The following is a 26,188-nucleotide window of genomic DNA, read 5'->3' on the forward strand; positions in this document are numbered from 1 at the left end:
AAAAAGACAGCAAATGTTCAAACATTTAACTATTTTCTTTAATTTAAACATATGAAATCACTTTCTTATTTAAAAAGTATGTACTAAATTCTTTTGTACCCTTAATTTTTAAAAATTAATTCAATGTCAAACACGAGGAAATTATTCACTTTGTAATTGTGAATATATATGTGAATTTTAAAACGCAAAGAGCTTTATCTGGAAATTCCATCAGTACTTTATACAACTGCCTGAGCAGTGAAGGGTTCAACACAAAGTTCATGCCATTGTAAATTAACTTAAAGGAGCATTCGAAACCACTTAATTTAGTCCTGCTCACGGAGAACCACTGTCTGTTTTCTTACTCTAGGTAAAAATATGCTTCCAGGAGTGATGGTTTTATCTTCACAAAGTAATAACTAACCTTCAAAAGACACTAAAAACTGCAAAAGATTCAGATATTCAATATGTTGGTCACACACTTTTCATCCAACCAGTACTTGTTACAGACCAACTACACGCCATGCACTGCGCTGGGCACTGAACTGATGTACAACTGAGGGGACAGAATCTCCAATGATAAAACACAACAGCCACGCTTGTCTGCATTAATGACTACTAACATGTCATCTCTTTTAAGATTTTTTTTTAATTTTGGGGGGGAATATTGTGGAACAGTGTGTTTTTCCACGACCCATCAGCTCCAGGTCAAGTAGTTGTTTCAATCTAGTTGTGGAGGGCGCAGCTCACTGGCCCATGTGGGAATTGAACCGGCAAACTTGGTGTTATGAGCTCTGCGCTCTGATCAACTGAGCCAACTGGCCGCCCCGCTTTGAAGATTTTTTAAGCAACAGTTCCTACACATAAAGATGTAGAGAAGCAAATTAGGTTTCCATTCCACTAACAGGTGCATCTCCAGTGTGTTCTTACAGAAAAACAGTTTATATTTATGGTGCCAGCTGGAATCGTCAACTTTGGGTTTTATCACATTTCTTTCATGTGGAAAGGTATACAATAAAGTAATAAAAGAATAAACGCTAAACTAGCTTCCTGGAACCAGTTGCAACTGAAAACAGAAGTTAAAATTATAGACCTAGGAAACAGGGACACTACTTTTAAAATTCTTATAATGTTTGAGAAAGCTAACTCATGAAGAAAAGAAACACCAATACTTAATGGTACATTTAAAAGTTGTGTAAACATATACGTGTGTGTCGTAAATTATATTATGAGGCAAAATCAATTTTCTATTATCATCATTTCAAGCATCTCCATTACTATTCAAACAGGTACAGCCATCCCTCAGTGTCCACAGGAGATTGGTTCCAGGACCCTGGCAGATACCAAAATCCCCAAACACTCACATCCCCCTTGTGTAAAATGGAGTGGGATTGGCAAATAACCTAGGCACGTTCTCTCATATACTTTAAATCATCTCTAGATTAGTTACATATCTAACACAATGTAAATATGTAAATAGTTGTTATACTGTATTGTTTAGCAAATAATGACAAGAAAAATGTCTGTAAATGTTCAGTACAGACACAACCATTGTAGACCTAACTAGACAATACACGTCAGCAACAACATAACTATTTTTTCCCAAATATCGGTATTTTCGATCCGCAATTGTTTGAATCCGCGGATACAGAGGGCTGACTACTTTGTTGAACAATTTTAGCATCTTTCTTTGTTCCACCTTTAAAGAGAAAATCACCTTTTTAATCAAAACAAAATTTTTAAAAAGTTCACACTCCTCTGTGAACAAAGGAACTTAAAATTTTTTCATTTTAGTTCTTTCAAACGTCAGGCTAAAAATGACTAACATAATCATCTTGCTATAGAAAACTTTGACCTGTCATTGGGTTCTCTGTATTTACCACCTGTGACCTAATTCTGCTCTCCTGTTTCCCTTCCCAGGGAAGAGCACCACCTTTTATACACTTCAGTGGTGACCAGGGATGGCTGGGAGCCGTCCTCTGCTTCAGTCCCTGCCCCTAAATCTGATCAGCCACTAATGAACTGACCTGCCTCTTTGATCTCTACAGATCCCGCCCTTTCCACGCTCACTGCCCTGCTTTGTACAGGCCACAAGCACCCATTAACTGAATGATTACCACATTTCCCTCAGCCTCTGCTCACCCAACATGTCCCGACTGCAGTGAAAGTGATCCTTCAAATGTGAGTTTGCGCTCGCTTCAGCAGCACAGGTACTAAAACTGGAACGATACAGAGAAGATTAGCATGGCCCCTGCGCAAGGGTGGCACGCAAATTCGTGAAGCATTCCATATTTTTATGCTAAGCGAAACAAGTCAGACAGAAAAAGCAGAGAACCATATGATTTCACTGATATGTGGTATATAAACCAAAAACAACAAAAGAACAACACAAACAAATGAGAAACAAAAACTCATAGACACAGACAATAGTTTAGTGGTTACCAGAGGGTAAAGTGTTTGGGGGGTGGGAGATGAGGGTAAGGGGGATCAAATATCTGGTGATGGAAGAACTGACTCTGGGTGGTGAACACACAATGGGATTTATAGATGATGTAATACAGAATTGTACACCTGAAATCTATGTAATTTTACTAACAATCATCACCCCAATAAATTAAAATAAATAAATAAATAAATGTGATTTTACTATTCCTTTCTTAAACCCTCTGTCCTCAAGATAAAGCAAAAATATTTTTAACATGATAAACACAACTCTAACCTTATCTCAACCTCTTTGCTCTTTTTCTTCTCCATCTTGTTTATTATATCCTATCCCATTGTTTCAAAAATACAAACGGGGCGGCTAGATGGCTCAGTTAGAGTGCGAGCTCCAAGCAACTGGGTTGCCAGTTCGATTCCCACATGGGCCACTGAGCTGCACCCTCCGCAACTAGATTGAAAACAGTGACTGGACTTGGGGGTCTGGGCTGCACCCTCCACAACTAAGATTGAAGGACGACAACTTGACTTGGAGCTGATGGGTCCTGGGAAGAACACACTGTTCCCCAATAATGTCCTGTAAATACACAGTTCCCCTTCCCCCAATAAAATCTATAAAAAAAAAAAAGAAAGAAAAGGTACACCCACCTGCAATGTTAACAAATCCAATGTTAACATTTAGTCATATTAGCTTCAGATCTTTATAAATTAAGGGCTAGTTATACACAGGGTTGAAGCCCTCCCTTCTACAGGTAACAGCCATCCTGAAATTAAGATTCATCAGCCCTGTACATTTTTTAGTTTAACCCTGTAGTTTTGTACCAATAGATGTTACATTATATCATACAGTATGTGTCATTCTACAATTTTACTTTTAACTCAATTTGTCTTCTGAGATTTATCCATGTTGACAGAGCTAACTCCATATAATATTACACTGTCTGAATATTCATCAGTATATTGAGCACTGTTCTTAATAAAAGTTTGGGACTTATCACTTTACATTACAAACGTGCTAAAGTTTCCACACCCATGCCCTTGTACACATGTATACGAGTTTCTCAAAGGCAGTCTTTGTCAAGTTACACTCAGCAACTCGTGAAATCAATGTAGTAAGTCACAGACAGTACTTTACTAAAAATGGAAAAAAGCAGAAAATACCTAAGTGTGTTTCACATAGTAAGAGTATTGCTTCTCTAAACATATTTCAGGTATACACACTTGATCTGTGTATGCAGTCAGGAAAGAATAAAATATGCAACCCATTGCTCGAAGGTGTGTATCTAGAAGTAAAAACTCCAAAGAGCAGGCTAGGTATATCTTCGACTCTGATACAGTGATACTTTTAGTAATTATCCGTCGGGAATTTTTCTTTAAAGTTTGAGGTCGAGCTCTAGTATTAGTTTATTCCATATGGACACCCAACTTTCCCAGCTGTTAATTGTTTATTTTAGATTGATTATCAAGTTACACATGTACAATGAATTTACAGACTATTTCAGAAGAAATAACTTTTGTACAATATTAAATCATCCGATCATCTCTATTCATTTAATATTCAAGAGTGCTTTTATATCCTCAGTAATATTTTGTCATTTTCTCCAAAAGAAGCCATAACTAGCTTTCATTAGAGTTATTTCTAGGAATTCAGAATCTCTATCCTTTACTCAAAAAAGATTTTAACATACTCTACCCACTCAATACACCCCTCAATTATCATTTGGTTAATAATGGCTCAAGTTTCAGTTTGCCACCATCTTCCATTTGGGAACATTTAGAATTCTAAATTGAACTGCAAACTGTCAGTTAAAATACATCTTGCCACCAGCCTTATTTTATTTCATGAATTTGGTACGTTGAGCTGCTATTTAATGTGAACTATTTGTCTTCCATGACCTGAAGAAGTTTCAAGTGTTTATTTGCTATGTCAAAGTTAAACTTCGTGAGAAAAAGCCCCAATTTGAAGACACACATAAGCTTAAAAATAAAAGGGGTGTTAAATTGAATATCCAATCAGCTAATTCATTTTCCTTTCTGAAGCTTTCATAATCCTAGTAAGAAAAGTTAAATTTACCTAGAACACTGCCGCCACCCAAAAACTGTCAACAAAGTTTTGGCTTGGTTTTCTGCCTCTAAAGTCAGTGGGTGATCAATTTTATTTAAGACTAGCAACTAGCCTCTCTCCATGTTCACCGGACAATCACAGCTGCTACTGACCCCGGAGCAGGCTACAGAGAGCTGCCAACTGGCAGGACGGCCTGCCCTAGTCACTGTCTATTTAAGATGCACACTTGGAACAGCCCGCTGTTCGTCTTTGTGTCATGTTCTAGATGAAGTGTGTGTGGCAGGGCTTCCCAACCATCCACCAGCCTCTCTCTACAGAGAACGGCCACCAGACTCCCCAAAACCACTCTTAACTATTTGAGACACGCAGTCTGTATTTTCACTCAAGCATCTCAAACCTTCTAAATTTGGTGAAAATCTGCTCAGCCACATTTCACATTGTAATTACATATACAGAAGTTTAATTTTATTTATGAAGTTTAATAGGCTGTGTCTAAAAAACAAGCACTCTTAGGACTGTAGAAGAAATGGGAAATAAATTCAGTAAAAATATTTACCAAAAATATATCCTACTTATTTCTTATAAAATCTTACAACTGAACTCATACTTTTTAAAAAAGTAATGGATTAGTGAGGTTCTACACCTGTGCTATCTAGAACCTGTGTAAGGTAACCAGCCATATGTGGCGATTTACATTTAAATTTTAATTAATTAAAGATAAATTAACCTAAAAACTCAGCAGTCCACTTTACCAGCCACACTTCCTGTGCTCAGCAGCCATGTGTGGGAGTGGTTTACTGCACTAGACAGAACATTCCCATAATCACACAAAGTTCTACAAGCAATGCTGCTGTGGAATTTAAAAGTTGTAAACGGTGTTAATAAAGTATTCTTGAAAATAAAGCTTCTTACTACCAAGCACAAACTTCTGCTGAATTTCAGAATCTAAAGCCCTCCAAAATATGTTAATAACTATATCAAAATATTTCATCTATTTAACAAAATAAATATAAAATTATATATTTGCCCGTGAAGCATTTAGGAAACTATCAGTTATACACTTCCCAGTATACAAGGTAAAGAATTTTTTTGCTTGATATAAAAAAACAACATATGTATTGAAGAAATAAATAAAATTCATGCTTTAAAAACATATATCCAGTCACCAGCAGGAAATACTTCCCCCTCAAAAAGAAAGCCCCCCTCCCTTTTTCCGAGTTTAGGGTTAAATCAAAAAATATACTGATTGGAATATAAGGATAAGAGAGCAGATCGCTTCCATCTGCACTCAGGAGCAATTCATTTTTCATCTCTGGCTTCCTCTACTCTTCTGTGTTCAATTACAGGAAACACCTTGGCAGTGAGAACTGAGACGATTACCTACCTTTCCCCTAGAATCAAGGCACGTGACTCCCAAACCCAATAATGAAAGCAAGCACAGAACTCTTACAACTCAGTAATAAAAAAGATAAATGCCTCAATTTAAAATTGAGCAAAGGATCTTAACATTTCTGCAAAGACAATATACAAATGGCCAATAACCATATGATAATAAGTAATGATGCTCATCATTAGCCATCGGTGACATAAAAATGAAAACCACAATCAGATGGCTATAGTAATAGAGATAGATAATAACAAGTGTTGGTAAGGATGTGGAGAAATTGGAAATCTCTTACATGGCAGGTAGAAACGTAAACTGGCATAGCTGCTTTGGAAAACAGTCTGACGATTTCAACAAAAGGTTAAAACATAAGAGACACTATGTGGCTCAGCAATTTCACTTCTAAGTGTACACTCAACAGAAATGAAAACACACATCCATTCGAAAAATTGTACATGAATATTCATAGCAGCATTATTTTAAATCGTCCAAAAGTAGAAACAACCCAAATGTCCATCAACTGATGAATGGACAGACAAAATGTCGTATATGTATACAATGGAGTATTATTTAACAATAAAAAGGAATGCAATACTGATATATGCTACATAATATGAATGCCACCTTGGAGTCAAAGAAGCCAGTGGCCAAAGACAATACAGCGTATGGTTCCATTTACAGAAAATGTCCAAAATAGGCAAATTCACAGAGAAAAAGCAGATTAGTGATTGCCTAGGGCTGGGTGACTACTAGGAAATGGGACATTGGAAATGACTGCTAAAGAACATGGATTTGTTTTTGAAGTAATGAAAATGTTCTAAATTGACTATAGTAATGGTTACACAACTCTGTGAATATACCAAAACCAATGGCTTGTACTCTTAAAATGGATGAACTATATACATATTTATAAATTAAAATGCATATATATATATATATATATATATATATATATATATATATATATATATTAAAATGCATAGCTAATCAATTTCCTATTAGGCTTGCATTGATCCCTTTAGGCTTAATAAGGCGAGAAATGGGGCTACCTGTCAAATCGAGTCACATAATGAACCAGAAAACTATCACAAAAATCGAGAAGGATCTGAGCCCAGATCTGACTGGGCATTATCCCAAGGCTTTATCAGGGGATCAGAGGCTTCTGTCTCCCAGAATCCATGTCCAAGTTAGAAGATGATTCCCCAGTAGTTCTCCCTTCACAGCCCCCAAAGAAAAGGATTCCTATTATTTTACAGCCTCATCCAGGGAAATTTCAAGGTACAAAGACACCAAGTTTACAGAGAATAGCAATGATACATGATCAACACTTTCATTATGAGTTTGTTGAGTTTTACTGGTGCCGTGGATATTAGAGATGTACAGTGCTTTTTTCCAAGTTCATACCTTGACTTTAAAGGTAAAATCGTTTTTCAGAAACATTTGATTACGAATTTGGAAAAATTAAGACTCACCCCCAGATTAAACAACCCCAAAGATTCTATGGTCCCCTCCCAATGCTTAAAAATTTTTTCTTTCAACAACGCAACTGTTCCTATTCTTGCAACTTCAGGAAGTCAAATTAACTGTGCCTCAAAATCCAGAATTCTTTTTCACAACTCAGCACCTGTTAAACATCACAGACATTCTTTCCTTCCCATTCAGATTCCATTTACTGCACCCTCAAGTGGGTCCTCAAAAATTTTACCTATTCATCTATTACTAAATTCACACACATCTGCAAGAAAAGAAGTATGTTCACCAACTTCTCCACTTTCTATTCCAGACAGATATCAGAAAGAACATCAACTCCTGTAGCCAAACCACCAGTATAAAAAAAATAACAAAAGCTATTTTGTTACAGGATAAAAGAACAGTCTCTTCAACAAACGGGTCTTGGGAAAACTGGATATCCACTTGCAAAAGAATGAAACTGGACCTTTATATTACATCATACACAAAAATCAAATCAAAGGGGGGGTAAAGATTTAAATGTAAGGTATGAAACTATAAAACCTGGAGAAAACATATGTGAAAAGTTTCGTAACATTGGTCGTGACAATTTCATGATTTCATTAAATTTGACACCCAAAGCAGCTCAGGCAATGGAAAAAAATAGACAAGTCATATTACACGTGCACAGGAAACAATCTTTTAAATACATATATGTTAAATGTAATCATAGCAGATTAAATGAGTGCTAGGCGGTGTCCTAAACACTATATGTTAACTCATTAGATCCTCCTTACAACTCTATGATGGATATTATTATTGTCTTCCATTTTACAGAATAGAAATCTGAGGCTTATTTGATCTAAGCCTGGTAACTGGAGGAACCAGAATCATATCAAGAAAAAGAATGAAGGAAATGTCCAACAAGAGCATTTAACAAGCTTTCAATTACAACTAATTCTCCCAACCACACCCTTCTACCCACCTTCCCTTTGAATCCGTTTTTATATAGTCACCTCATTTGCTGCCAAAACAAACAAAACACCACAGCCACAGAGCACAGAAAACCCTTCTACAAGTTAAAGGAAAAATTTTATCTAGAACCTTTATTGCCATTAATTGAACCAATAACTCTAAACAGTACTTTTTAAATACAGAACTGTTAAGGAAAAACATCAAGATTTTAATGTATTTATTTTTGCACAGTTTTTCATCAATGGAGTAAAATGTATTAAAGTCACTAAAATTACAGTAATGCAATTCCCTCCTCCGTGTTGTGCATTTGTCGCAATTATCTCACTTTGGTACACTTTATTATATTCAATTATACAGAAAATGCAATGTCCTGTACTAATACAAAACAGTTCTGCGGGACAAAAGTAAAGAAATATTTTTTCTTTCACTTTTAAAAATATTACAAAGAAAAAGCACAGCAAACAACTCACTACCTACCTTGACCCTCAGAAAAATGGGGGAGGGGAGAATAACTGACGGGTAAATCTCCATAGCCACAAGCTATATTTAGCCCACTGTTTTCTAAAAAGGTTTTAATAACAAAAATATGAATGGTGGCCAAAAGCAGTATCCTTAGTTGATGTGAGAGAAGTGATACAAAGAAATAGATTAAGCTCACTATATGTGGAAAATTAACTAAAAAACTACAGTGCCTGAATTTAATTTGTTGAATAATATTCAAAAAGTTTCCATTTGAAGTTACAAAGCCTGTAACTTAATGAAAATATCTCTCCAAAAATGTTTTAGACAGAAATTTCTGACATTCCCATATCTGGATTCTAATGGGAATGTGAAAGAATAAAAGTTCTTGAGTTGTATAATAATGGGCCCAAGGTAAAGATGTAGAAATGATGCCAAAACATCTTTTTATATTTTCACTTTGGAGTCAAACTAATATGTACAGTCATATATCACTTTTCTATAGAAACACTGCAGTTTATGTAGAAACATTTTCATTTCTTCTGTATTAACTGTTACCTGCTCACAGAAACAGCAATTTGTTTGCTGCCTTTTCACTTTGGATTAATGCTGGACAGACAGTAGCCCACCAACAGTTGTTTAAAAAGCTGGTACCCGAGAAATCAAGAAAATTGCAGGAGTTCAGCTCAAAAAGAGCAAGCACACAAAAAGACCCCAAAATTTGAAGGGATATTGTTGCTTTAAAGGGCCATCCTTCCTATGCAAGAGATAGTTCCCTCCCTCCCTCTCAAACCACACTTACCCCACAGATGGAAAAGGAAAGCAGGGATGAAATTCTAGTCAGGGGCCAGCCTGGTGGCTCAGGTGGTTGGAGTACCGCGCTCCTAACGCCGAGGTGGCCAGTTCGATTCCCACATGGGCCAGTGCGATGCACGCCCTCTACAGCTAAGATTGTGAATAAAATGCCTCTCCCTGGAGGTAGGCATGAGCTGCCACGGGCTGCCGTGGGCTAACCATGGACTGCTATGAGTGGCCAGTGGCCAGTGTGAGTGGCCAGCAGCCATCGTGGGCTGCTGTGAGCGGCTGACCGATGACTTGCGAACCGATGACTGGCGACCGACAGCCTGGGGCGGGGCGGGGCGGTGGGGGCGGGGGGGAGCGCAAGGCTCATCATACCAGCATGAGCCAGGGAGCTGTGTCCTACACAACTAGACTGAGAAACAGTGGCTTGAACCAGAGGTGGGGGGGGAGGCGGAGGAAGGGGGGAAAAACCAAGGTTAAGAGCTGAGAAATGTCAAGCAACCACAGAAAGCAAAAAGTCTGCATATACTGTCAAGCAGGAGTGCTAACAGACGCACAGCAGTCACTGTCCCAGGGAGCTAAGTCCAGGAGCCAAAGAAAAAATTCCCCACAAATTTTAAAAACTAAGTGGTTCTGATGAAAATGATGAGGACTCCATGATGCATTTTTCAAGGGGACGTGGGACTGAACTGGTCTGACCAGCAGGGAGCATCCCCACGGCAGTGGGCAGGACACGCTGTGAAGGGAGACCCCTGCCCTCTTCCAGCCTTGAAACGCTAAAGCAGGAATGAACACAGTGTGTGGGCCGGACGCTGCGGTGCCCAGTCTGAGCGAGGATACCTGAGGATGAGCGTGACCCAAACTACAGAATCATTTTATGAAATAAAAAAGGCGCTCCTGGAATAGTGAGCAAGACGGCCAGGATGGGCGCTGAAGGCTGTGTGCGACTCTGGCAGAGGCAGCAGCGCTTCCGGCAGGGGAGCCTCACTGGAGCCTGGCGCTCCGCCTGGGCACACAGGGGACAGAACAACTCAGCTGCAAAGATGGCGGCAACGGACGCTGGGGACTGTCACTGCCAGGCTCTGCAATCGGCAGAAAAGCGAGTTAGCAGTCAGTGGGGAATCGGCAAATGACAGAACGATGTGTGCTTTAGAAGCATTCATCTGGCACACTCAGGTAGGATGAATGGTGGAACCAGATCCTACCTGGACGCTAAAAAGATGTACCCAGAGAACGGATTTCTTTTCCTCCAAAAGGCACATGTACCAATGAGATGCCCTTGATTTACCCTTTCACATTCGTTCCCATTTTCAAAAAACAACCACACACAGAGATAAAGGCGTACTGAAATGGGTATGTTCCAGCTGCTGATGAATGTGAACTGACAAAACAACTGGGCTGTACGCATCACAAAAGCTTCAAAATGGTCCTGTCTTGTGATCCTTAGGAATTTATCCATGGAAAATAATCCAAACATTTTTCAGTTAAAAAAGTGAACAATTGTCAAGAATTATTGTTTATAGTAACAAACATATTACAGGGCGCTATGAATCCAATGTTCTTGAATTCATTAAAAACTAAGATTTATTTCTAAAATGAAGTTTAAAAAGAGTCTGTAGTACAACATTAAAGCAAAATGGAAATATAAAAAAATAAATTTAAAAGACTGTTATTATTCAAACACTTGTAATCTGAAATCTCTGTAGTTACAAAAGAAAGTCAATAACATGTGGAGCATTCACACATAACGCAGTTCATTTATTCTAATATGTATATTTTTCATATGTATAATTGCTCATAGAAGGATGCACTTCACAATCAGTGATGTATCATAGTTTAAAAGGGGGTGAATTTTCTTTCTTAGTGGCACATAAAATAATGGTGTGTATTATAATTCACAGGGGCTGAGTCACTGAAAAACAACACTATTTCTTCTTATACAGTGGTGCAATAAGAAGGAAAGCAGGTTTTATTCCCCTTTTACAGATGAGGATTTGGGGAAAATAATAGGAGACCCATTCCAGATCACACAGCTTATAAACGACAGGTGCAAGACTAGAAAATCCAAAATATTTGACACATAAAACAAACATTTTCCCCCTAGCATGACACTGATTACAATAATGACTGTAGTTTGCTTGCCAGAGAGAGGGAAAGGAGATGACGGCAAACCAGAGCACCAAAACATATCAACAATAGGAGTCAAGAAACATTTTATGGGCCCCAGGTGTAAAATGACAAATTTAAGCAATTAAAATGAATCACCTCAAGATTTTTAAGAAACTATAAATAAATGAAAACAGCCAAATGAACCACCTCCACACATGCAGAGATAGAATCAAACAGTCGTTTGGGAACAGTTTCACAACGTGCTGCAAGATGCAGAATACGACATGTCTCTGAAGAAAGACACTGGGGTTTGGAATTCACTTTAAATTATAGAAGGTAAGGGGTGGCCAGTTAGCTCAGTTGGTTAGAGCATGGTGCTAATAATACTAAGGTTCGATCCCTGCATGGGCCACTGTGAGCGGCGCCCTCCTTAAAAATAAATAAATAAATAAATAAATAAATACTATCAGGTGACACCATGAAGTGAGGTTTGCACCCAGACTGAGTGAGGGCCACCAGAATACCACGCACCATCAGCTTTCTGAGAGACTACCAGAAACCCAAGACATTTCGGCAGCAAACTGAAACAACGCTCAAAAAAACCACAACTTTATGCTTTTGATCACATTTGTTTGAAAAGGTGTGACTTTCTAAAATACCATTCTGTAGGCTGCCAAAATGATTTTTTAATTCTAAAACTTAAAAGAATAGAAAATCTACCAAATACTATTTGTCATAACATCCTACATATTCCCACTCCCAACTACAAGTCTACTAATAAAAGATCCACTAAATTTTGCAATCTACCCAGCACATTCTGAAAAACACTTACACCTTTACCTGGATCGTTTGCATGTTTTAATTCCTAGGAGAAGGATGTGCAAATATTCTTCTTCATCAAACCAGCCTTCCTTATTAAAACAACTAAAAGAATAGAGGAGCAAACCACTTCAACCAATAATTATTCTAGGGCCCAGATAATTTTCATCTCTGAAAGGAACTCTAAATACTACTTACATTTCACATTCATTTTCTAACTAGAAAAATGTAAAACAGACTTAATGGTGGCTACAAAGCTTTACTGTAACCACCATATATGCTTAAAAACTTGAATACCATGACTCTGATAGCAAAGAGTTGTCACACACGTGCAAGCTCTGTCATGGCTGCAAGCCAAATTTCAAGAACCTAAGAAAGCACATCCGGAGTAATTAACCAGGATATTTCTATCTGCCTGCTTGGTTTTGGGTATACACCTTTAAGTCTTGGACTTATTTAGGGGGAAACTATTTAAATGTTAACGGCCAGCAACAGCAGCCAATACATTTTGATAATTAAAGCACTGAAAAAGCTACAGTGTTATTAAGTTTGACACAGCTCATGAGCAAAACAACCCACAGTTAAAGACAAGGCATGTATCTAAATCAACCCTGTCAAAATAATCCCCCAACAAGACAAATGACAAGAGGTTTTAAGTAAGGGCTGAACTGTGCTGGGGAAACAACAGCAAAGCAACATTATCTGAGACTCCAACTAGTAGCAATTAACAATCATTTTCAAGTCAAATCAGATTGCCCTTAAAAAGTACTGCTTGCCTCATTCAAACTCCTAATAGATGGATATCAAGATAACTAGACTAGTATTATTATTATTATTATTATTATTATTATTATTATTTTCTCAATCTTTAGTTGTAAGCAGATGGTGAGAAAATTTCTGACAGAGTCACCATAAGTAATAAAGCATAAAGCGAGCATCCTGAGTGGGAGAGGTGGTCTGCCCCTGGTCCCTGCAGCAAAGGCACAGGCCCACAGCACGGGCTCACTCTGAACAAGTCACTCAGGGTACCAGGCAGCAGAGGCTTAGTGGGAGGGGTCCAGCCACAGGGGTAGGGCGTGTCCAGTCGCGTGATGTCCCAAGAATGGTCCAGCTGTGCGAGGCTGGCTGGTGCCTCTCCACCTCTACCCCAGCTTTTCTGTTGTTCCATCACATACTTCAGTCATTCCAGTAAAGTTTTTTTCCAGTTAAAATAGCCAAAGTCAGTTTGTGTTGCTTGGACTACAGAAGCCTAATTGATCGTCTTCACCATTACACAGTCCATATTTTTTGTTAAGCAATTTTTGAAAACTTACTTAGTTGTTTTGTTTTGGCCTGAATAACAAAATCATTTCATTTAGTAGAAAGTTCTAAAGTAGAGGTAAGTACAATGAAGAAAATAACATCATTTATAACCCACCTAGACAGAAACAACCACAACCATTTTGGAGCACACCTTTCCAAGCCATCTGCCAAAATGGACACGTTGACCCCAGAGAAGAAAAGTGTGGGTGCACGAACCACAATGGAGATAGATCTATAAAGTCATTAAGCCAGGGTGACCACCTAACTCATCAACCAATAGAGTTGAGAGTGAAAGGGTTTCTTTCCCTCCTTCCGCTATTAATAAATAGGCCAAGAAAACACATATAATTGGGGTGAACCCAAGAATATAGGGGGCCCTATACACTGAATAAATAGTTCAGCCTGGTAGGAACCCCTACTTTACAGTAGTTCTAGTCATCAGAAGAGGCTATGAATTATACATCCTTCTTTCCTAGCAAGATTTATTTTCATCAGTTGGCAAAAGGGGGAACATGAAGGAAAACTAATCCAAATTTTTAATTGAAGATAAAAATTATAATAAGCATCAGAAAATGTAAAATATAGGTATCAGTCCTTCCTTCTTAAGGTAGAAAAAATGTTGATACAATTTGTCTTTGCACAGGAAGTCACTCAATGAAAACAACAGAACAAATGACTTTTTTCCTGAATTATCAAGGCACCTCTGAAGCAATGCATCCAGTTCTTTGCCCCCAAAATAATACCTTTTTGTTTTCCCCCCTATAAGTGTGCCAGAGCCCTTAAGAAAGCTGCAGGGGGGAAACAGCCTGAATATCAAAATAAAGCGTTTCAAATATAAAATATACTCTTAGGAGTCGAAAAGATGTGATGAGAAGAGAGCAAAAATAAAAATATAATTAACAAAATCTAGTTAGAACCAGATATAGGAATAGAACTCTACTATATAAAGCAACAACAGAAAAATCATTAAAGTATGAAAAGTCAGGGTATAGATTTAAATTCAGTGATACATGGTAATAATAATAAGAAAGCTGGAGGCCCCAGAGCTTAATCTCATCTTCCCTTTACAACTAGGATCTTGCTTCCTGCCTTGTCAGCAACTGCCCCTAACCTACACCACAGGCTATTTCCTCACATTTTCTCAGTGCTCTTTTTTAAAAATGAATCCTGCTCACATTCCCCATCTCCGCTGATCATGTTTTACCTATAGCAGAATAAACTCAATCTCTAGATCAAATACATTGGGCACAGCCTAAAAATATCAAAAGCAATTTTTATATACACTTATTTTTATCCTTTTATGGAGTGACAGTGAAATTATAACTTGATCTGGAAGCAGTAAGCAGTATGGAATGAACATGAACATATTTTAAAACAGTTAACTGAGTCCCAAGAATATAGAAAAGGTATAAAAATCATGTGAAGCACGATACATTATTCCCAGTTTATAAAGTTCTCTGTATAAATCCTTGACAGAAATTACAAGCAGGCGGGGAAGGAGGGATGGAGGGAGGGAGGGAAGGAAGGAAGAAAAAAAATTTTTTAACTTTAAAAGTCTAAACATAGATTGTAGTTTCAGAAAGTACAGGGTGAACTAACAGCTGACCTTTGAACTCCACTAGTCTCTCTAAAAATGGAAAGATTTCTGGGCAATGAGAAAGAGTACTACCTAGAAACGGCCAATTTTGAAAATGCATTTTTCCCATATATTGTTTTTTAAATATGCTCTTGATTTATTGTAGGCCTTTAATTGCCTCAAGTGAAAATATTTACCAAAATGGTTATTTATCAAGCACTTTTTACCAAATGTACTTACCAAACATTAACCTAAATGTTTCAGATGCTTAATTAAAGTAACCTTTGGCGACACTATTCCAGTTCATGCTTTATTTTTATTATCATTTTGTTTGTTTGCCTTTTAAAGAATATTCAAGAACCATTTTGCCAAATAGGGAAAAATTTAAAGGCAAAAAAAGAAAAATGCAAAAACTCTAAGTGAAAGCACAGAAATGGTATCAGAATACAAAAGAAGTTAACTTTTTAAAGTAAGGAAGGGATGTAAACTTCTTTTTGTATTTTGCTTCTAAAGAACTCTAATTCTGATACGAAAATTACATGATGACAAACTGAGGCGTATCGCCAGACTGTTGGGCTAACTGTAGACATTCCTTCTCTGCAGCATCCACAAACCCCTAGACCATTTATTAAATGATTCTCTTATCCTAAACACTGTATGTACATTATCTCAGTTAAATCTCACACTTACCCGACTTGTATGCATTATTATATTCGCTTCACACAGATACAGAAACTGGGACCCAGACAAGCTTACTTATTTACCCAAGATAAACAAAGCAATTCAGTGACAGAGCTCATTCGAAAATCTGGTCTGATTCCAAAGCATGTGACCATTTCTCTATACCAAGTTCCCTCTCATAAAACAGTACCACTCACCATCTCTTGACCATACATTTTGTATACAATGTCTCCTTAAATCCTCACAACTGCCTGTGAGGTGGGCATTATCACCTTTATTTTAACAGTTAGGAAAACTAAGACTTAAAGAAGTTAGGTAGCTTGTTAGGATTTAGCTTCTGGTCCATGGCTCCAACACCCATATACTCTTTCCAATATACCATGCTGCTTTCGGTTCTACAATTCTGCAAACCTATCGTCACAACATGGTCCCTTCCTTTACAGGAAAGGTGACTGATACTGTGTAAGATGAAGAGCAAGTTACACCCGGTCTTTGTTACAACTGCAACTCTCCTCTTTCCTCCCGTCACACAGCCAGAGGATCTCTCCCAGCAAAATGACCAGACAACTTCGCAAGGATTTACACCAGTCATTCCTTCTATCACCCCTCTCACACAGATAATTAGAAAAGCTGAAAGACAGTAGAAGGAAATCTTCCCCTAGGAAAAGGTTATCAGGGCCACTCTCAAGAGTCTGCCATATTCTGCATAACCTTACTCCAAACCCAAGGGCCAAACCAAGTTTGGTGTATTTTTAAAATAACAGTTACGCATTTCCCACTGCCATTTCCATCTTGTGTCATTATCACCTGGTTGATGAGAGACAACACTTCTTTTGAGGTCTGGTACTTCATCTATAAAGTGAACAACATGATCTGGAATGAGCCTTCCATTCCAGAGTTATAAGTGATCTGAGTACACTCCCCTCTTCTTCTGCCTGCTTGTGAGAAAGAGCCTGGGAATTTATTGGGGCGGTGGGGTGGAAAAAAGCCCACAGTATATAAAGCTAAATAACCATTATTAGGTTCTACTGTATATACAAAGGTCTACTAACAAGCTCACACACAGAGTCCGATCTGAAACAAGCAACAAAAAACAATCCAGAGCTTGTGTTTTGCCAACCCAAAATGAATCGTCTATTTTTAGCTCAAATCCACTCAAGAGAGGGCCTGGGCTGCTCTGCAGCAGCCAAATGATCAACCAAACAGCCAACTGCTCATTCATGAGATCCAAGCCTTAAGAGTAACCTTTGGCTTGACTATAGCTATAAATTGAATATAAGAACAGAAAGCTACGGAGGCTTAAAACTTGCCAAGGAAGGAGCACTTCAAATACGTAACTCTACTTCAGCATTTTACTTATTCTGACAGAAGGTGTGGCCGAGGCTGTAAAAAGCCTGGACACCTTTACATTCTAATCTTAACTCTCCAAGTCTAGATGACTCATTTTACAATTCAAGAACCTGACACAGGAGCAAAACCGGCAAAACTAAAATCCTGAAGTCACTTGCAAAACAACTGTAAATAATAAATGGTGAATTAATGGCTGTGAACAAAGTTGAGAATTTTAATACACTCTTAATTTGAGGAAAGGTACAAAACTTTCAATTTTCATTACAAAGACTACATTAGTTCTAAATTACAGCACATTAATAAGTGCCTGCAGGTCAGCAGATTACCTACATTTAAATGTGAAAACTGGCATAAACAGAATTTTCTCAATCCAATCCCAGAGCTTTGCCTAGTATTCCGGCTGCTGGCACCAGTCAGATGCCAGGGACAGAGCACTAGACGAATAGGGAACCTAAACTGAAGTCCCAACCCTGCCATGAATTCACTGTGTGCCTGTAAGGCTCCATGATTCTATGGCTCCCGGGCAACTCGCACATCGGGTAGGTATTTCCAGAAGGACACAGTCCTACCAGAAAGAAGCTGCTGGAGACCCCACTGAAAGCAATGGGGAGTCCCTTAAGGGTTTCTCAGCCCAGGCAGGCTGGGTGGAACAGCTACAGAAAGAAACATTTAGCAGAGCTTTTCAAAAGAAAGTAAAACAAGAAGATACTGCCCAGTATTTTTTAATAAAAAAAGACATAAATAATTTCTTCCTAGACAAAATTTGCATACTAATTGGGAAAGAAATAAAAAGGCTTTATTCAAATAAACATTTGCATCTACCATATGGGCCAGGAGACGTGCTGGTACCAGGGGCAGGAAGGCAGATAAAACACTTTGTCTCTCGCGGTCTAGTGAGTAACAGGCAGCTTCTCAGTACAGATGCATAAGCGGCCTACGGGAGCAAACCTGGAGAAGTGCCCTCCGCAGGGGGCTGGGAGGGGCGGCTCAAAGCTGAGATGGTGAGGTCCGGGCAGAGGGAGGAGCCCGGCACGAAGATAGAAACTTTGACAGGACCAAGGATGGCAGATCAGCAGGAGCTGCAGTTTGTGAAGGACCTTCTGAGCTACACTCGTGAGTTTCTGTTTGGAAAGTGATCCTGGAGGTGGTGCAAAGGATGAAGAGGAAGCGGGTGGCAGTCAGGAAAGACCCTGAGCAGTCTTGGAGGGAAGCCAGAGGGAGGAATGGCTGAATAGACTGCACAGGAAGGGCGCACAGGAGCAGTGCATTTGGGGAGGACTTGTGCAAAGGAATCAACAGGACCTAGTGGCCAAGTAGAGAGGAAAAATGAGATGAGGTAATGCTGAGGGCTTTGAGTGTACAAAAAGTTATAAACAGTCACTTTTTTAAATTAAAATGAGCGGAGTAGGGGCGGCTGGTTAGCTTAGTTGGTTAGAGCATGGCGCTCTTAACAATAAGGTTGGCGGTTCGATCCCCACATGGGCCACTGTGAGCTGCGCCGTCCACAACTAGATTGAAGCAACTATTTGACTTGGACCTGATGGGTCCTGAAAAAAACATGCTTAAAATTAAAAAAAAAAAAAAAATGAGGAGAGTAACAACATTTTAGAAACAGAAGGGCCATCCGAGCCTGCCAGTTAAGAAGTAACATGAGCAACACGTCTGGCACAGAGATAACAGTGGCTCCAGCAGCTGCTGCAAAGAAAAGCCTGAAGGTGACAAACACACATCAGCAAAAATCCTCACCATGTGCCGGGCTAAGATTGGGGAACTTCCTTCTATCCCTATATAGACCTCAAGGTCTCCTATTACCTTCTTTCTTTCAAAGATACTTAAGATGTTCATTTAAACTGACAGAGGCAGGCTACACAAGGGTAATGTTTGTCATTGGCCCAGAGCCCTGAAGGGTAGCCATAAACCAAATAGATTACTACCTATCCTCTCCCCCTCCACTCCAAGTCGCCCCACCACAGAAAAGTGAAGCACAGACTGGCTGTGGAACCTGTCTCTCAGCACAAACAAGAAGGATAAAATGCAATAATGAGTTTGGTTTAGGGCTGGTTAAATGTGAGGACTCAATAGACATTTAGGCAGTGATGTAAAGAAGGCAGCTGGGGAGTCTGTAGCTCAGAATAGAGAGCTGGAGACATAAATTTGGGAGTCATCAGCACACAGATGGTATTCAACACCATGGAAACGAGAAAACGTATATAAGAACAGCAGACCAAGGACAGAGACCCTGAGAAGGGGGCAGCATTTGGGTAAAGGAAAGACCAACAAAGAAACAGAGAGGGGTCACTTTTAGGTCTTCATCTTCTATCCCAACTTCTTCACTAACCAAAGATAGAAACCTTTTGTATTAGCATATCTATGTATTCCAGTACCAGATACTTTTAATACTGAAGACAATCAGCTATAAATTTTACCAATTTTGACAGGTAGCCAGTTAATGATAGTAATCTTTCATGTGCCTAGAATTGTCAGGAGAAAAGGGACTGCACATGAGTACAACCTGCTGAGGAGGGACATTTCCAGATTAAGGAAGCTTTTCCTTCTATGTGACTGTTTCACAGCTCAAATGCCTTCAAGAATTACGTAGGTGAGTGTGCAGCATTAGATACATCACAGTATGACAGTGATGGCTGACCAGGTTTCCTGACCTATACAGGTCTCTGCTATGGGGGTGATGGCCAGCCCTGGTACCTGATCTCTGAGCGACTCCCAGGGCCAAAATATGGGCTCCTTTACCACGCCACCTTCATTGGCTGAGCAGCTGCCAAGAACAAAAGCTGCACATCTCCTGATACCTAGCAAACGAACGCAGTATCGCCTCACGAATTGATTGTTTCTCTGAGGTGTCCACAAGTGTATTTGGGGAGAAGCTTCTAGAACAAGTTGAGGAGCAGCTGTCCTTTTATGAGACCGGAGAGATTCCACGCAAGAATCTGGAGGTCATGAAGGAGGCAGTGGGTCAGGCTGAGGAAGCGGCTGCTGAGATTACTAGGAAGCTGGAGAAACACTTGTAGTAGGAAAAGATGGTCGGTGGCAACTGTCCTCGCACCTTCAGAAAACAACAGCAGTACACTGGAGGTGTGTGAGTAGACAAGTGAAAGGACCAAAAAGAAGAAAAAGCAAACGCTCCAGGAGGCTCCACAGGAAAATGGAATAGAAGACCCGCCTGTCTCTTTACCCAAACCAAAGAAAAAGAAATCTTTTTCCAAGGAAGAGCTGGTTAGTAGTGACCTTAGGAAACAGGCAGCAGTGGAAGTCTTCCCAAAAGGAAGAAATCTTTCCCCAAAAAGGAACCAATTAGTGACCTTGTAGAGGCAGGAAACAGGAGCGTCCCCAAGAGGAAATTCTCTTCCAAAGAGGAGCCACTCAGTAGTGGACCTGGAGAGGCTGCTGGTAACAAGAGCAGCAGCTCCAAGAAAAAGCTCCAAAATTTATCCCAGGAAGGAAACAATGGACAGTACCCTGTCCATTAAAAAACAAATTCACAAGAATCGGGGGAAAAAAGATACGTAATAATAACTATTGGGTCCTGGTTGTCCTGGAGTGGGCCTGAGCCTCCCTCATGGGCACTGAGATCCAGAGTACGGAGAGAAAAAGCAGTCCTGGTGCTGGCAGGCCCTTGTGAACCGGGACTCCAGCAATGCTGCCAAGGGCACATCACTACAGCACGAGGCTGCACGCTACCAAAATTTCCATTTATTTTATATCACCGGTCTTTCTTCCTACCGTTAACCACTTTTCTCTACAGATGAAGCGTGAATACATTGTGTTGTAAAAGGAGGCATTTTTTAAACTGATCAGCTTTATGACCTTGGGTAAGTTGTCTCTAATCCATCTGTGAAACAGATAATACTGTTATAAGGACTAACTAAAAGAATGAAAAAGGTTCTGCAGTCAGTGAATGTTCAGCACTAATGAAAGAGGAGGAAGGAGATGGGAAGAATGAGTCGGAGTAAATGATAGCCATTCTTACGGACATCGCGGGGCATCAGAATGCCACTGATAAATGCCTACACAGCCATAAGGATCATCTAAGTGCCATACCTACAAAAAAAAAAAAAAAAAAAAAAAAAAACTAAACCTTTTGCTGGATTCTCATTTTATTGTTCAAAGTTTTTTAACTATTAACTGAACAAAATATGACAATTTTGGTGCCTAACAAAATGTATTAAACAGCAGCCGAAATGAGGAAGTTCAATTCTTGGTATCTAAATTGACTGCATTGATGATCTGTTTTTTACCATCTCCTGAAAAGGAAGCAGATTCTGTGGTCCCAGGGGGTCAGGGTCACATTTATATTTAAACAATGGTCCTCTTGACACACAGTTCTCTTCAAACGGAGATTTGGGGTTAAACTTATATCAAACCAGGACGGGCAACAAAAGGGTAGAAGATAGCAAAAATGTGAATTTTGTCCATGTGTGCTAGTTCTATTTACTCTGTTGCAAGGCCAAGATTGGCACTCCTAAATCCCTTTGCCTTCTCGGTGCTTAAACATGGAAGTTACACATGGAAAACATGAAGACACACACTCTTCTTACATGCACTTGCACATGGAAACACTCGCCATCTCTGGTGTTCAGACCCTGAGGCACAGGGGCTGCAGCTGCCAAACAGGCTCTGAGAGCACTCTGACCACTAACTGGTACATGACACTGTGAAATCATACACACACTGGTTTTCTTACTGTCAAATGGGAATAGAACCATCCACCCTATACATGTACAAGGGTTTGTATACAAAACTAAACTAATAGTGAAAAGGAGATTACGTTGTAAAATAGAAGGCATTTATTTCTTCCATGCTCTGGCTAGAGCAGAGATAAAAGTACAGTATTCGTTTAAAATAATAATTTAAAATAACCATTGTTGGTTTTGTTAAAGAAGAGAAAGAAAACCTGTCAAACCAATTCCTTTGTGCTATGTTCCGACACTCAAAATTTCTTAACTTTAAATACTGAAAGTTATTGGTTTACAAGAATCCTACTTGGAACCTTAGATGAATCACTTCACCATTTGGGGCACCAGTTTCCTCAAGTGTAAAACGAGGGTGGGGAACAAGCTGGACCTCCAAGTCCCCTTCTTGCTATGATGTTTTCATCATTCTATTCAGCTATACATGCCCAGTCAAAAGAACTAGCTAAATGCTTTTGGTTAGTTAATAAAAATGAATCATTATAACCGAGTTGCAGCATTCATAAATGCACTTTTACATTTCACCATCTCAACTATACTGAAATTAGAGGGAAAATAAGAATTTGATAATGTAATTCTTCCCGACATCCTTTCCATAAGCATGTAACTTGGAATATGAGACATGACATGTAAATCTTCTATTCCTTCACATGAGCCCTTGCTGCTTGCACACAAATGCAAACAATCCAAGAGAAGAACCCCTGGTGTGCTGGCGCATCACTGGAGGAAAATCTGGCTGTGCTGGACTTCCAGGGGAAACGATGTCAGTCGCTATACAATTTCACATTTGGAGATACCCCAGTTTTACCTATACACACGCAAGGCTTGATGCCAATGAACCCAGAACGGGAATTTTAAAGGTCAGAACTACAAAAAGTACCAAATCAAATCAGGCAACTAGACAGAGCACCAGCTTTAGAAGAACTTTAGTAGATCCACTTTTAAAACATTAAACTTTGAAGAAATTTCTTGGAAAATGCTTGATTTGCATTTATCTAAAAGTACTTCTACAAATAGATCCATCATAGTATCTAGTCTTAAGAATCAGAGGCCTTTTTCATGTTCTCCATAATATCTGTAATTTCATTAAATAATCAGGTGAGTCAACAGCAGGTAAGTTTTACTACTATGACAATTGGCTCAGTTTTCGTCACTAGCTGTTAAATATTTCCCAGCAACTCTGAGCGAAGCAGGGGATAACAACTGTATTTTTCTTCGGGAGCCCAGTGGACTGCTATGCAGAGCTAAGGTACCACTGGAAACATGGCCGACCCAAGGGCAGCAACAGCAGCAGAAGCTACTAAGGGGTACATGGCAGTGAAGGGGCTGGAAGGAAGGATGAAGCAGGCATTACACAACTAATGACATCCACACACAACCTCTTGATCTGTTTACTCTGAAATAAATATCTGCATCTACATGAAGTGGACATGTACCAAGATTATATCACCACAGCAATAAATCAATACACTCTCTTGCTCCAACTACAAAGGCCCAGAAAAAAAATGACAGTCCTAAACTGTGGAGAAAAATCATATGTAACAGACCAAGGTGGTTATTATCTCATAGGCAGTCAAGGATTCCTCTAAAGAAGTCTTTCATTTATTCAAACACAGACTATCAAATTATAACTGATAAATACCTAGTACGAATGAAGGCAGGCATTTTTTAATCTCTTAAGAAAATGGAAAAAGATTGAGCAGAACAACAAAAATTTTTCTTTCACAATTCCATGTTTAACTTCCTTTTCAATAAAATAAATATCATAACATTCAACATAACTGTAGACCTCCTTCAGCCCTGCATTAAACAGGGGCTCCTCCTGTAGGCTAAGCATTATCCCGGCCCCAAGAACAGGAGGTTCTTTTTCATTCTGGATCCAAAGAGTAGAATGATAACCATTGGAGTAAACTGTAGGGGTGGGGGAAGGCTGGTGAAGGGGACAAGAACCGATTTTCAAGTCAGCACTTTGGATTTTTTTTTTTTAAGCTCTGGCTAAAACAGAATGACAAAGTGAGAATAATCTGTGTGTACGTGCATGTACGGTACGTGTGTTGAATACCATAAATTATAATCCATCTACTTATTTTTATTTCTTTTATCAGACATAACACAGATGTAGAAATCTGTCTATATTATTTTATCTTTCCTTTTAAAACCAAAGATTTAGAAAATTGCTTTTATAATTAATAGACTATTAAGTTAGTAGAACATTAAAAAGATTTAAAATTCAGTTAAGTGGTGAGACGGCAAATAATTAAGCAATATTACTCTTTAAAAGTGGGGGAACTAATTATCTCCTAAGAAAACAACTTTATCAAAGGACAAATGACAACAGAATACAATTCCCTTTAAATTACCTATCTGAGTTAAAATAAAGGAAATAAACTGTTTTAATCATACAGTATTATATTGTCAGGATAGGAAGAGAAAAATGATGAGAAAATGGGGTAGGATGGAGCTTAGCAAAGACAAATAACAATAAAGAAAACAATACTCTTTTCTAAAAGAAAAAAGGTTAAAATAACAGTTCACTGGCATTCTGGTCTGAAAATATAGAATTCAATGGTCTTTAAATTGTTTATTAAAATTAAATTAAATTTGAAATTAGGTTCTTCAGTCATGTAGCCATATTTCAAAAGGTCAATAAGCCATGTCTGTATTATAGATCTTTCCATCACTGTACACAGTCTATTGTACAGCACTGGCCTGGAACACTTTAAACAATTTATAGAAGTGATACTTTACATATCCAACGATCAAAGAGTTCTGTCACAAATTGTTCATAGAAAATGTTAAGACAAACATTTCACAATATTAACTATAAAGCAGGAATCTTGTCATGATTAAGCATATATGCCACAGAAAAAATACTTACAGTTCAATAGGCCAACTACCTGTGTTTAAAAAGGAGCATCTCTACCCATCCAAATAAATAATGGACCACCCCCTTTATAAAGAGAGAAATATATTTCATAGTCTCTCTTGGTAGTCCACTTCAATGTTTAATACAGCATCAAGGAATAACTCATCAGCCCCGTCACTCATTTCATTCAACTGACTTCCAAAGCAAAAGAAGAACATTTTGCCACCAAGTCTACAGCTTACCGTGCAACCTTCCATTCTAGAGGGGAAGATGCATTTCTTTAGACGTTCTTAATCAACCTTATTTACGCCCATAGGAGCCTGTGCCTGTTCTAAACATGGGCGAACATCTCCCTTGCTACACCCTTTCAGTGGCTCCCGGTAAACGTCAGCATAAAGTTCAAAATCCTTACCACTGAGCACAGTCCTTGCCAGCCAGGCACAACATCTCTCTCTCAGCTATTTTCCCATCCTTTTCTCCACCTCTTTCCAGCCTTACGTGATTTCACTCTGACTTCTCACATGAAGTGTCCTCAGCCTGCAATGCTAACCTGAGGATTTGGACTTTAGATTCTAGTCCTTCTGCAGTACAAGGCACACTCCTCCCCCCACCCACTCCACACTCCACACACACACACACACACACACACACACACACACACTCAAAATCCAGTAAGAAAAACGCATTCTTCCAAAAGGAAGATCTTGACTACAACGGTGATTAGATTTTTCAATAAAGTCAGTAAATACTTACTGAAGGCGCTACTTTAAAAAGGAAGGTTGGAGAATATTAATTCTTGTACATCTTTAATAAAAAAGGAAACCAACCATCTGTGTTGAGTATTTTGTCATCTGTCTGGAGTGAGCAGTTTGGGTCACATAGTTTCTGGAAATCACTTAAAAAACTAAGATTCACTGGCATAAACACTAAGTACACTTTAGGTGATTCATAAACACTTGACTGAAAACAAGAATCTGTGTCCTGTAGCCTGTGAAAGTTGACTGTATGGACTTCATTTTCACTTATGCATGCCGGATGAAACCATGAAGGTACCACAATAACTTCTGCCTTTACTGGAGAGAAGAGCTAAGAAGCGGAAGGACTGGTTAGTCAACATCGTTGAGCATACTGTTCAATGTCATCTTTACACTACTCAAAGAGACTATTTTGACAATCGCAACTTAGGGTGTAAGCAAAAAGGTCCTTTATATACTGCCGGTGAGAGTGT

The 26,188-nt window shown here is 38.9% G+C and overlaps 1 protein-coding gene, 1 long non-coding RNA gene and 2 other non-coding genes across 17 annotated transcripts in view; 3 read left to right on the forward strand and 1 right to left on the reverse strand.

Moving 5' to 3' along the window:
* The window catches only part of SRPK2 (SRSF protein kinase 2), a 218,980-nt gene that overhangs the window by 90,054 nt on the left and 102,738 nt on the right, over nucleotides 1-26,188 (reverse strand). The window lies entirely within an intron of this gene.
* On the forward strand, nucleotides 2,169-2,275 carry LOC141567045 (U6 spliceosomal RNA). Its single transcript, XR_012489442.1, has one exon. It is a non-coding gene; the product is annotated as a U6 spliceosomal RNA (small nuclear RNA).
* LOC141573186 (uncharacterized) lies at nucleotides 18,237-22,580 on the forward strand. 2 transcript variants are annotated; one of them, XR_012498856.2, is made up of 2 exons: nucleotides 18,237-18,501; nucleotides 19,864-22,580. It is a non-coding gene; the product is annotated as an uncharacterized LOC141573186 (long non-coding RNA). The 2 variants fall into 2 exon arrangements; XR_012498857.2 differs by having other exon boundaries at nucleotides 20,057-22,580.
* On the forward strand, nucleotides 20,022-20,101 carry LOC141567024 (small nucleolar RNA SNORD86). The gene has a single exon (XR_012489424.1). It is a non-coding gene; the product is annotated as a small nucleolar RNA SNORD86 (small nucleolar RNA).

This window comes from Rhinolophus sinicus, chromosome 4 (genome assembly GCF_057876585.1).
Source record: "Rhinolophus sinicus isolate RSI-liver-muscle chromosome 4, RSI-T2T, whole genome shotgun sequence".
NCBI classification, from domain to species: domain Eukaryota; kingdom Metazoa; phylum Chordata; class Mammalia; order Chiroptera; family Rhinolophidae; genus Rhinolophus; species Rhinolophus sinicus.